This window comes from Oryctolagus cuniculus, chromosome 9 (assembly GCF_964237555.1).
Source record: "Oryctolagus cuniculus chromosome 9, mOryCun1.1, whole genome shotgun sequence".
NCBI lineage: Eukaryota > Metazoa > Chordata > Mammalia > Lagomorpha > Leporidae > Oryctolagus > Oryctolagus cuniculus.
Window position 1 is genome coordinate 4078156 of NC_091440.1, and position 12716 is coordinate 4090871.

General features: G+C 46.6%; 1 protein-coding gene across 2 annotated transcripts in view; it reads right to left on the reverse strand.

Moving 5' to 3' along the window:
- Window positions 1–2541: 2541 nt before the first annotated feature.
- Window positions 2542–12716, reverse strand: part of LOC127491990 (uncharacterized protein in mobD 3'region-like) — a 28086-nt gene continuing 17911 nt past the window's right edge. For both annotated transcript variants that reach the window (XM_070048379.1, XM_070048378.1), the window contains 2 exons: window positions 5411–5487; window positions 2542–3634 (listed from right to left, as the gene is read on the reverse strand). The gene's annotated coding sequence lies outside the window, so the exon portion shown is untranslated. The remainder of the gene's footprint in view (window positions 3635–5410; window positions 5488–12716) is intronic.

Sequence of the window (12716 nt, forward strand, 5' to 3'; positions counted from 1 at the left end):
TTTATTTTTTTTTTTTTGACAGGCAGAGTTAGACAGTGAGAGAGAGAGACAGAGAAAGGTCTTCCTTCCATTGGTTCACCCCCAAATGGCTGCTACAGCCGTCGCGCTGCGCCAGTCCGAAGGCAGGAGCCAGGTGCTTCTCCTGGTCTCCCATGGGGTGCAGGGCCCAAGCACTTGGGCCATCCCCCACTGCACTCCTGGGCCACAGCAGAGAGCTGGCCTGGAAGAAGAGCACCGGGACAGAATCTGGCACCCCAACCGGGACTAGAACCCAGGGTGCCGATGTCACAGGGGGAGGATTAGCCTAGTGAGCTGCGGCGCCGGCCATGGGTTAACATGTATTTTAAAAAGTATCTCTGAAGTTGCTGTTGTGGGGCGGCGGGCTAGGCAGTACTTGTGACGCCAGCATCCCATTTTGGAGTACGGATTCAAACCCCAATCCAGCTCCCTGCTGATACACATGGGAAGGCAGCAGAGGATGGCCATGTGCCTGGGCCCCTGCCACCCCTGTAGGAGATACAGTTGGAGTTCCTGGCTCCTGGCTCCTGGCTCCTGGCTCCTGGCTCCAGGCTGGCCCAGCCCCAGCTGTTGCAGCCATTTGGGGAGTGAGCCAGCAGATGGAAGATCTCTTTCTCTCCCCCATCCCCCACACCCCACAATTTTCTCTCTCTCTCTCTAACCCTCTGATTTTGAAATAATAAATCTTTTTGAAAAGTGTTGCTCTGTGCATACCTTGGGGCACGGAGAACTGGGTGTGTGCCTGCTTTGTGGCTCCATGCGGTTGCTATGAAAGGACAATGTACCCTTGTGCAAGTATCAGCTTGCTCATCCCAAAATGGGCAGAGGAAGAGCAGCTGCCTTGTCAGTTTCTCAGTAGTCCTGAGATTAATACAAGCAAAGTCCTCGAAGCCTGCACTCTGCCAAGTTCTGTATGTAACTTTGTATTGTGGTTATCGCCTACTAGGAAGGGAAGAATGATACAAAGGCATTAGCAGCACAGCCTACTGGCGTAGGTTGGTCAGGGCTGGTCGCCTCTATTCGTGAGTAATATGATGAAATACATTTTATATTTCTCCATGGTAATGACAAAGTTCACTGGCATGCTGTAGCTTTAATTTTCAAAAATAAATTTCCGGGTAGTCTTCTGAAAATGCACTTTGAAATAATCCCATTGTTCCTTTTCTGCTCAGAATTGTTCACTGCAAGGAATCCAAAAAGACCCTGTCCATCCCCCTGGTGCTGCAGGAGCTCTGTTTACCCACCGTGTGCACCCTGTGGTGCCGGGCTGTCAGCTCCTCATGAGAACAGCTTCTGCTCAACCATAAGTGTGTGTCTTGCCTTTCTCAAAAGACTGTAACGTATTTTAAGGTTGAGTTTCAAATTCAAGAATGCCAAATTGAAACTGGTGACTACAGGGTCCTGTGTTGTAGCACAGTGGGCATCCCCTATAGGCATCCCAGATGGTGCCAGTTCATGTCCTGGCTGCTCTACATCCAATCCAGCTCCTTGCTAATAGCCTGGGAAAAAGCAGGAGAAGTTGGCCCACGTGTTTGGGCTCCTGCACACACGGGAGACCTGGATGAAGTTCTAGGTTCCTGGCTTTGGCCTGGCCCAGCCCTAGCCATTGCAGCCATCTGGGGACGGGACCAGTGTATGGAAGATTCCCCTGCCTGCTCTGTTCCTCCCTCTCTCTTTGCATAACTCTTTCAAATAAATAAATAAATAAATCTTTTCTTTAAAAATATAAATCCAGACATTCTCTATTTATCTGGTGCACTTCATTTCCATGCAAGTAGTGTGAATAATTTTGGAAGCTCCACATTTGATCGCTGCCAGAGATTCAGCAGATTGAAAGATTCGATGCCTGGAGACAAAACGTAGCTGGAGGCTTTTCCACAGGCATTGTTACGTGGTGAGCTGTGTGCCCAGCTGGCTTCCTAAACTGGACCTATCTATGCCCACATTGTACAAAAATGTCTGCCCTCTCCTGTATTACCATGAAAGCAATGCATATACAACGTGGAGACTTAGAAAAGAATAAAAACATGAATTACCTATATCTCCTCTACCCAGTGCAAACATTTTGAAACATATTTTGCAAATGATTTCATTATAAGTTGGAGACATGCTGCTCCTAGTAGTTATAATTATCCTGTTTTAAAACATAAGAACCTGACTGTGTCTTTAAATATTTCCAGGAAAATGGCTTTCAGTTGTTTAACAAATATCTTGAGTGAAGAATATGACTGCGGAATATCTATCTCCCTTGTATTTGTCTAGCGTTTGATTTTGTCGTGTTTTGCAGTTTCCAAATTTTGCAAATGGAAGCAAGACTGACATCCTGGGAAGAGGGCTCGTCTAAGGAGCGTCTGGGGATGAAGCAGACGGGATTATTGAGCTGAAAGACACAACATTTTAAAATGGGCTGCATATATATTCACAGAAAACCAAAGTGTGTTTAAAGGTCATCCTGACGCTCTCTCATAGGCTATGAAGACATTTAGCATCATCTCTGTACAGGGACGGGTTCTACTTTGCTGACATTTGCAGAAGGACAAGCAATACTTGCAGAAGTGGAGAAAGCTATGTGCAGTCATTTAAACAGAAATTTAAAAGGGGGTAAGGGTATTCATTCAACTAAACATGTCCATCATTGAATAAAAATTAGCCAAGCTAAGGCATTTCCTAGAAATTCAATAAAAGTACGTCGAATACAACAAAGTGTAAGAAAAGAACGAATGATACAAAGATCTTGTATTTCAAATACAGAAACCAAAACATCTTCAAATGTAACAAAAAATCAACAAAATAATAATAAAAAACACCCTATGCTTTCCTTTGGATAATTCGATTCAGTTTATTTACTCATCCGTTAAGATATTTTAAGTCATGGCTGATTTTATCAAATGTTCAAGCCTTCCTATGTCTAAGTGATTTGTAATGGATTTGTGTGTTCTGCAATGGTTGCTCACTCTGCAACAAACTAAGTCGATTTCGGGGATGAAGATGGTCGGTGCTGCCGAGCTGCTAAAACTGTTTGAAATACCTGCTTCCCTTCAGGGGAGGCTTTGGGGTTTGATTCTTGGAGGAAACAAGCAGGTGTTCTTGGTCTCCCTCTCTGCAGATAAGCAGTCGGCTTAGTCTCTCCCTAAGTGATGAAAGACCCCCCCAGCTATTCTGACAAGGTCTTGGCCCAGCCCTGCCTCCCCCCAACTCATCTGAGCTCATCATGGCATCTGTGGACCAACCAGAAGTCCCTCCCCTTGAGTGCGGCATCACCACAGTTCTCCTTTCTTGGTTGCACAAGGTTGACGGTCTCCTCTCCACGGCTGGTGAGGACCTGTCTCTGCAGGTGCTGTGTTCAGAGTCACGATGGCACCCTTGGGCCTCTGCCGGCTGCAGCACCCTGCCTGCCCAGCAGAAGCCCTGGCTCCTCCTGCTCCCATCTGAGGTTGAATTCAACCCTGGGGGTGCTGTGCGGCCAAGAGCACAGTAGACCATCAGGACCTCCCAGGGAGATGCGACAGCTGAGAGATGAGCTCTCCAGGTTCCTGGGTCTGCATCTGCCTCATTCACAGGTTTAAGCGCCCTCCTCCTTGGTATCCTGAATGAAAAACTCTCTCCTTTCTGGAAGCTGTTGAGAGAAGCAAGAGGGTGACCAGTTGGCTGCCTCCCAGGGCCGTGCAGCAGACTCAACACCTCCATGTGATTTCAGCCTCTGCTGTGTGACTTTACGGTTCTCTCTCCCTCCCTCTCCCTCCCTCTCCCTCCCCCTCTCCCTCTCCCTCCCTCCCTCTCCCTCTCTCTCCCTCCCTCTCCCCCCTCTCTCCCCTCTTCCCTCCCTTCCTCTCCCTCCCTCTCCCTCCCTCTCTCTCCCTCTCTCTCTCCCTCTCTTTCTCTCTCTCTCCCTCTCCCTGTCTCCCTGTCTCTCCCTGTCTCTCGCCCTCTCTCCCTCTCCCTGTCTCTCTCTCCCTGTCTCTCTCCCTCTCCTTCCTTCTCCCTCCCTCTCTTTCTCTCCCTCTCTCTCTCTCCTCCCTCTCTCTCTCTCTCCCTCTCTCCCTCCTCCCTCTCTCTCTCTCCCTCTCCCTCCCTCTCCCTCTGCCTCCCTCTCCCTCTCTCTCCCTCTCTCCCCCCCTCTCCCTCTCCTTCCTTCTCCCTCCCTCTCTTTCTCTCCCTCTCTCTCTCTCCTCCCTCTCTCTCTCTCTCCCTCTCTCCCTCCTCCCTCTCTCTCTCTCCCTCTCCCTCCCTCTCCCTCTGCCTCCCTCTCCCTCTCTCTCCCTCTCTCCCCCCCTCTCCCTCTCCTTCCTTCTCCCTCCCTCTCTCTTTCTCTCCCTCTCTCTCTCTCCTCCCTTTCTCTCTCCCTCCCTCTCTCTCCCTCTCCCTCTCTCTCTCTCTCTCCCTGTCTCTCTCTCTCCCTGTCTCTCCCTCTCCCTCTCTCTCCCTCTCCCTCTCCTTCCCTCTCCCTCCCTCTCTCTCTCTCTCCCTCCTCCCTCCCCACCTCTCCTTCTGTCTGATTGTCCAGTGGCTTGGTTTGGCTAATGCCGTTTAACAAAGTGGTGCTAGCTTAGGTTTGCTGTTGGGTTTGCTCACTGCTTCTGCCATCACCTCTGTGCCTAGGCTGGGATACTGGGGATTAAGAGATCCAGGAGCAGAAGGAGTCTACTCAGCTAAGGCCGTCCTGCATCAGCCACACACGTCAGCAAGACATGCTGAGACCAGAACTGGCAGCTGAGCCCGGCCCAAAGCACCAACCTACAGGGTCATGGGCCAAATGCGTGCTAATTATTTTAGTCATTACGTTTCAGTTTCACTTATTATTCAGCACTGTAATGGCATAGATAACTGATCTAACTGGGAGTGCCTTTATGCAAAGATTTCCTTTTATCTATTTATCTTAGGATCAACATAGAGTAATTCCTTAAAAATTGTTGTGCAAAGAAATCACACATTTCTGTGTGCCTCTCACTAGCTGGGGAGCTCCTCAAAGACAGTTTACTCGGTTTATCCTTACAGCCTCAATACCTGGCACACATTCTCAATTTAATGTATTTTTGTTAAATAAGTGAATTCATGTGTAAGTGAAAGGGTGTCCTTTCTGAGCTCGGAATAGCAAAAGAAATATCTGCTCACAACTGGGAGACCACAAAGACACCCTCCTTAAGTCCTAGGTCAAGTAGAAAGACAGTATCTGCCCACTCCTCAACCTGCTACAGAGAGTGGGGAGGGGCCCTTCTCCGTGTGCCTCTCGGAGTGACTTGAAAGAAAGTGCCAGTGGCTATGGGCACGGCAGAGGCCCAGACCACCCTCCTCTGTCCAGTAAGGCCCTGACCCCTTACCCTTGGCACTCTCTGCGACTCTGTGGTGGATTTGGTTTCTCTGTATTTGCATACAGGTTTTCTTCCATATCTACCTTTTTATTTTGACGAATGTATTCGGACATCCTTTCTGACCTCATTCTGCTTTCTTCTTACCCTGATTTTACCGGTCCTGTCATTAATATGAGAAGAACTCCAATCAGTATTAGTATCAAAAAGGCCACTATCACAGGGACCGTAGGAAAGGGAATAGGCAGCAAAATAAAAATGTATCCAGGGTGGGCACGTGGTTGAGGATGGAGGAGCTCACTCAGCATTCCTTCCAGGAGCACGGGGATGGCTGGGGCAGGAGAGGGACCAGGTTGACAGGCGACGGTGCAAGGTATCAGCCACAGGCCAGGATGTGCCCGTGGAGGACCCTGGCACTCAACTCTGAGGGATTCGGATGCACCAAGTGGAAGAGGAGACAACGGATGCACATGGCAGCTCACACAGGTTATTTGAGGATGGGCAGGGGTCAGCGGGTGCACAATGCTCTGCTGACAACATGTGATGTTTGCTGTGACAAAGAGATGGCAGCTGAGATTCCAAATGTTTGGGTTGAGCCTTCCCAGCTCAATTTTTATTCAAGCAGCTAGTGAGCCACTTGAAGGGACCATTGTGTAAATGGGTGACAGATGTGCGCTGAAATCGTGACAGCTTTAGGCCTCTGGGTGGCCTGAAGGAGGAGGCCAGCCTTGGCCAGTGGAGTGGGAAGACTTGGCACGGGGTCCAGACAAAAACCCAGGAACACAGTGCAGCCAGAGTGCTGTTACCCAGTGCAACCCGTCTACTGCAGCAGTGGGCTCCAGAAAGCTCTGTGCCCTTCACAGGTGAGCACTGGGGGCTCCACTCCTGGCTGGCTCCCCACAGGAGGGAGAGAAGGAGTGGGAGGGCTTCTGATCCTTTAAGCAGATGATGTTGCCTGCAGGGCTCAAGCTAGTTTGTGTTTTCTGTTGATGAATTCCTCACCATTATTTCAAAGCACTATATTTGAAAGTTTTCCCACATTTTAAGTTTACAGGGGGACTTCAAAAATTTGTAGAGAGGCTGGCGTGGTGGTGCAGAGGGTTAAGACACCACTTGCAACTCTGGCATCCCTTATGTTGGTTTGAGTCTCAGTTGCTCCCTGCTAATGCACCTGGGAAAGCAATGGAGCATGCCCAAGTGCTCGGGCCCCTGCACCCACGTGGGAGACCTGGATGGATCTCCATGCTCCTGACTTCCGCCTGGCTCACCCTGTCCATTACCACCATTTGGGGAGTGAACCAGCAGATGGGAGATCTCACTTTCTCTCTGTCTCTCCCCCCCTCTCTCTGTAACTTGTCTTTTAAATAAATAAACAAATAAATACTTTTAAAAGGTTTGTGGAATTAAAGGATACATTTACGGGAAGCAAAAAGAAATTTTTGGAATCTAAGCACAACATTTTCATAATGCACACTTTCCATGTACATTCTAAGGAGCCCAAAATAAACTTATCTTTTAATTCTAGTTTTCTCTGAACTTTCTGAAGTATCTTCATGTTTGCATTTTACACTATAATTTTTTCAAATGATTGAAAAACATGATTTAGAAAATTTCACCATTTAGTTGAATCAAAATAGTTTCTTGTGGAACATGACAAGAATTTTTTTAGAGGCAACTTGTCGCTCCCCCTCTTCGTGGAGGAACGACACAGGACCCTGCGCTATTCTTTCGTCTGCTCGGCCCTCCCCGGGTTTGCTGCTGGTTCTTCCCGGGTTGGCTACTATCCCTTCCACCTCCGTGGAAGGGCAGTTCCCCCTGGCCACATTCCCCACTTCCGCAGGGGAGCGGCACACCGCCGGCCGGCTCTCTCGGGGGGGCTGCACAGGTGTTCCTTCAGCTACATGTTCCCCTTAGATGTTCCTGGTGCATGCCGTCTCTCTCCTCCTTTATAGTCCTCCTCCGCCAATCCTAACTCGGCTGCCCACACGCCGAGTACGCTGCTCTCCTCCAATCAGGAGCAGGTCCTACAGTTTATTGGTTGAACTGGAGGCAGCTGTGCGGAAGCTGTTTACTTCTCTCCCAGCGCCATATTGTGGGAGAGCAGATGCATAGAATAAGTCCTAATTCCAGTAACTCAGTCTAGTCCGGTTTGCTCCCCACAGCAACTGACAGAATGGGAGAAATTATTTGCAAACTATACAACAGATAAAGGATTAATAACAAGAATATATAAACAGATCAAGAAACTCAACAACAACAAACAACCCAGTTAAGAAATGAGCAAAGGACTTGAACAGACATTTTTCAAAAGACAAGATCCAAATGGCCAACAGACACATGAAAAAATGCTCAGGATCACTAGCCATCAGGGAAATGCAAATCAAAACCACAATGAGGTTTCACCTCACCCCAGTTAGAATGACTTTCATACAGAAATCAATAAACAACAAATGCTGGTGAGGATGTGGGGAAAAGGTACCCTAATCCACTGTTGGTGGGAATGTAAACTGGTAAAGCCACTATAGAAGGACAGTATGGAGATAACTCAGAAATCTGAATATAGACCTGCCATATGACCCAGCCATCCCACTCCTGGGGATTTACTCAAGGGAAAGTCAATCAGCATAGGAAGGTTATCTGCAGCCCATGTTTATTGCAGCTCAATGCACAAGCTCACGAGAGCATTTCCAGCATGAAAAGCCAAGACACGGAGGCAAAAAATGTCCTACATGAAGGATCTCAGTGGGTGAGACCCCAGTGGAAAGAATGGGCCATCAAAGAAGGAGGTCCTTTCTCTGAAGGGAGGAGAGAGCTTCCACTTTGCTTATGGCCTTGTCTAAATACTGACAAAATTCACGGATTTGGAAGGCTTCCATAGTCTCGGCAGCACATGTGGGGGGCCTCGGGTGGTCACTGACATCATGCATAAGAGTGTTAATTGTTAAATTAACAACGGGAGTCACTATACACTAACTTCTCTTGTAGGATCTCTGTCCTCAAAGAGCTGTATGATGAGAGTTAATAGTAAAAGTTGTACTCAAAGATTTATTTCATTTTAGTGTATTAAATGGAGAATATTCTTATGTTGCATAAGTTTTAGTTATGCCTAAGTGTCCATCTTCATTGCTTGTTTTCTTAGGTGCTTCCTTAATTAATGATAAAACTCATTTTCAAGGACTTACTCTCTTTTAATGAATTAAGTGGAGGATATTCTTATGTCCCATAAGTTATAATTATTTCAGAGTGCTCACAAAAGATGTATCATTCTTGGCTGCTTCTTTAAAGTTAATTAAGTTTTTTTTTTTTTTTCAAAAAAGTGAAATTAACTTTGAGATGCAATGACTTTGAACAGCCCCTGTCTCAACTGTTGAGGAACATTTTTTATTTTTATTTTTTTGTGCAAATTGTTGATCGCTTTACTCAGTATAGAGTTGGTCTTCTGTGTATAAAGTTAATTGAAGATGGATCTTGGTGGAGAATGAGACTAGGAAGAGGAGAGGGAGGAGGAGGAGAGGTGGGAGTGTGAGTGGGAGGGCGGGACGGTGGGAAGAATCACTAGTTGTACTTAAGAAATGCATGAAGTTTGCATTCCTTAAATAAAGGGTTTCTTTGGGGAGACACAAAAATTTAAAAAAGAAAGATTTTTATTATTTATTTGAAAATCACAGTTACAGAGAAAGATGGACAGACAGATCTTCCATTGTCTGGTTCACTCCCTAGAAGACCACAATGGCCAGGGCTGGACCAGGCCTAAGCTAGGAGCTTCTTCTGGGTCTCCCACATGGCTGGCAGGAGTCCAAACACTTGGGCCATCTTCCACCAATTTTCCAGGCCATTAGCAGGGAGTGGATCGGAAGTGGAGCAGCCAGGAAAGGGACTAGCACTGATACGGGATGTTAGCATTGCTGGCAGAGGCTTAATCCACTACATCACAAAGCTCCCCCAAGTGACAAGACTTTAAGATCAAGGCCAGCAACGGGGCTCACTAGGCTAATCCACTGCCTGCGGCGCTGGCACCCTAGGTTCTTGTCCCAGTCGGGGTGCTGGATTCTGTCCTGGTGGCTCCTCTTCCAGTCCAGCTCTCTGCTGTGGCCCGGGAAGGCAGTGGAGGATGGCCCAGGTGCTTGGGCACTGCACCCCATGGGAGACCAGGAGAAGCACCTGGCTCCTGGCTTCGGATTGGCGCGGTGCGCCGGCTGTAGCGGCCACTTAGTGGGGGTGAACCAATGGAAAAAGGAAGACCTTTCTCTCTCTCTCTCTCTCACTGTCTAACTCTGCCTGTCAAAAAAAAAAAAAAAAAAAGACTTTAAGATCAAAACTGAACAGCCTTGATCAGAAGCTGAGATGTGAGTCTTGCAAGGCAAAATCCTGATACGAAAGTTAAGAACTATCCTCATTAAAATATTTGAAAAGTGATTTGAATTGTTAATACAAATTCAATGAATATTGCATCTAATATTTTTATCTTCATGCTTGGCATAATTATTGCTGAGACTTGCAAAGGCTCTAAGAATTGGTCTTTGCAAACAGACAAGTTAGCCTGATAAACTTTTTGGACAATGACAGAAAACAGGAGATTCGTGTGTCCAAGGAAAAAGATATTACTCGCAGCAGTCGCGGTCTCCTGAGTAGCTATACTTTTGCATCAGTGCCCAAGCCCCACAGGACGACATGGACAGGGCCAGGTAACAGCTTCATATTGCCTGGGCTGCATTACAGAAGAGGAACTCTAACCTTAGGAAAGTCAGATTCATTAAAAGGGAGACTAAGCATACCTGCCACCTTGCTCGGAGGATGACAACATGTCTCCCACAGTCATCAGTGACTGTGCGTGTAAGGTGTCTGAAACTGGGGAGACCCAAGGGTAATTGTCTCTCAACACCTATGTAGTATAAACAATACAGTGATTTTCTTCATAATGCCCCATAAGATCACCTTTGCAAATATTTCCACTTTCCCCAAAGTGCCATACAAATAATGGACATTCTCTGTGGACCATCATAGGAATGAGTTCGAAGAACACTGGGCTCCCATGCTTAGCGTCTCCATTCCCTGGCTGCTATGTTTTCTTAGGGCTTCCACAGCAATGTGCCACAAACTGGGTGGCCCAACACTTTTTTCTCTTCCAGGTCCTGAGGTCTGAAGTCTGAAATCCAGGTGATTGCAGGTTCATGCTCCCTCTGATGGCTCTGGGAGAAGACCCTTGCTTGCCTCTTCCTGGCTGCTATGGGTTAGTGACAATGCTTGGCCTTCCTGGGCCTCCAGGTACATCGCTCCAATCCACCTGTTGGTGCATGGGATTCTCCCTGTATGCATCTCTGTCTCTGTATCCCTACCCATGCTAAGCTACTATGACCTCATCTAACTCAATCATAGCTGCAAAGATCCTATTCCTAAATAGGCTCACCTCTGCAGACTCTGAGGATTAGTACCTGAACATATCTTTTTGAAGGACACATTTCAACCCCCAAAAGGTGTAAGCCAGAGGTATAAACTCCAGATTAAAATGCTGCTTAACTCAGGGAGACAAAGAGACTCAAAACTCTTTCCTTTCAAAAAAAAAAAAAAAAAAACAAAACCTTGACATCTAGAAAAGTTTTGATAATATAACTAATATATTCCACATTAAATCCATCCACTTTACCTATAGAAAATGGCTAAGGAGCGAGCCAAGAAAGAGAGAACATCGTGTGTATCTTTGAAAAGTCAAATCAACAAACAACAAATGCTGGTGAGGATATGGGGAAAAGCATCCTCATCCACTGTTGGTGGGGATGTTAACTGGTACAGCCACTGTGAAGACAGAATGGAGATACCTCAGAAAGCTGAATATAGACCCACCAATCCCACTCCTGGGAATTTATCCAAAGGAAATTAAACCAGCATATGAAGAGGTGAGCTGTACCCGCCATGTTCATTTCAGCTCAATTTGCAATAGCTAAGATATGGAATCAACCTAGATGTCTATAAGCTGAAGACTGGATAAAGAAATTATTGTGTATATATATATATATATATATATATATACACACACACAATGGAATACTACACAGTGGTAAAAAAAAATTAAATCCTGTCATTTGCAACAAAATGGATGTAACTGGAAAACATCATACTTAGTGAAACAAGCCAGTCACAAAAAGACAAACACAATGTGATCTCTCTGATCTGTGGTAACTAATAAAAGTACCTAAAAGGTAATCTATCCAAGTGAAACTGACACCTTGAAATGCAATGAATTCGAACAGCCCTTGTCTTAACTGCAGAGGAACACTGTTTTTCTTGTTTGTTTACTTTTGTTCCTTTTCCTTCATACTGTTCAGTGAACTCTCTACTTAGTGTAGGGTTAATCTGATGAGTATAAAATTAACTGAGAATAGATCTATATAAAAAAGAAGAGTGAGAGAGGGAGAAGGAGGAGGAAGAAGGGAGGGAGTAAGAGTGGAAGGGAGGCAGGGAAGGAAGAATCACCATGTTCCCAAATTTGTATGTATTAAATGCATGAAGTTTGTATTCTTTAAATAAAAAATAAAGTTCATGAAAAATGTATCATGAGAAAAAAAAATCAAACCAAGAAACACATCACTAATAAATATCACATCTTGCCTTCTTAATCTCTATCTTAGAAAAATAAACCTGTTTATCATACACCCACAATGGCAATCATGCAAGCACTCAAATATCTGAGCTGATCATACAGAAGGCACCATGTTAACAGTCGAACATCCAAGGAACTAGGAATTCCACACCCCCATAGACTGCCAGCAGGGCTGTCCCCCAGGGGATCTGTTCAATGCGTCAGACCTGGCCAGGAGCCCAGCTCCCCTCTGACACAGCTGTCAGGGTGGCTTGAGCACCTGTCAGTCTTGCCTCATCTTTGGTTCCAAAGAGCTGCCTTTCCCAAATCTCCAATCATGAGAGGGGACTCTGTTCCTCCTCACACACGGCACTGTCATCCTTGCCATTTGCTCTTTCTTAGCTGAATCAGTTCCCTTAAGCGCCAATCTTGGATTGGGACAGCTACAGATGGATTCCACATCAGCTCCCGCCCTCCCTGGCCATCCAGTCACAACTAAGTGCTTTCCCCTCTACTGGGTTATGGCCACAAGAATGCCTACTGAAGGATAGGGTCAGAGATGGCTGTCCATGCCAGGTACTGTTGCCTGATTCCCCTTTATCCTCTGCCTAGGGGCCCATTCCCTAGTACTGGTTTGTGTCCCAGCTGCTCCACTTCCAGTCCAGCTCCCTGCTAATGGCCTGGGAATAGCAGTGGAAGATGGCCCAAGTGCTTGGGCTCCTGCCACCCACATGGGAGACCTGGATGAAGCTTCTGGCTCCTGGCTTTGGTCCCGCCCAGCCCTGGCCATTGCAGCCATTCAGGCCATAGAAGAG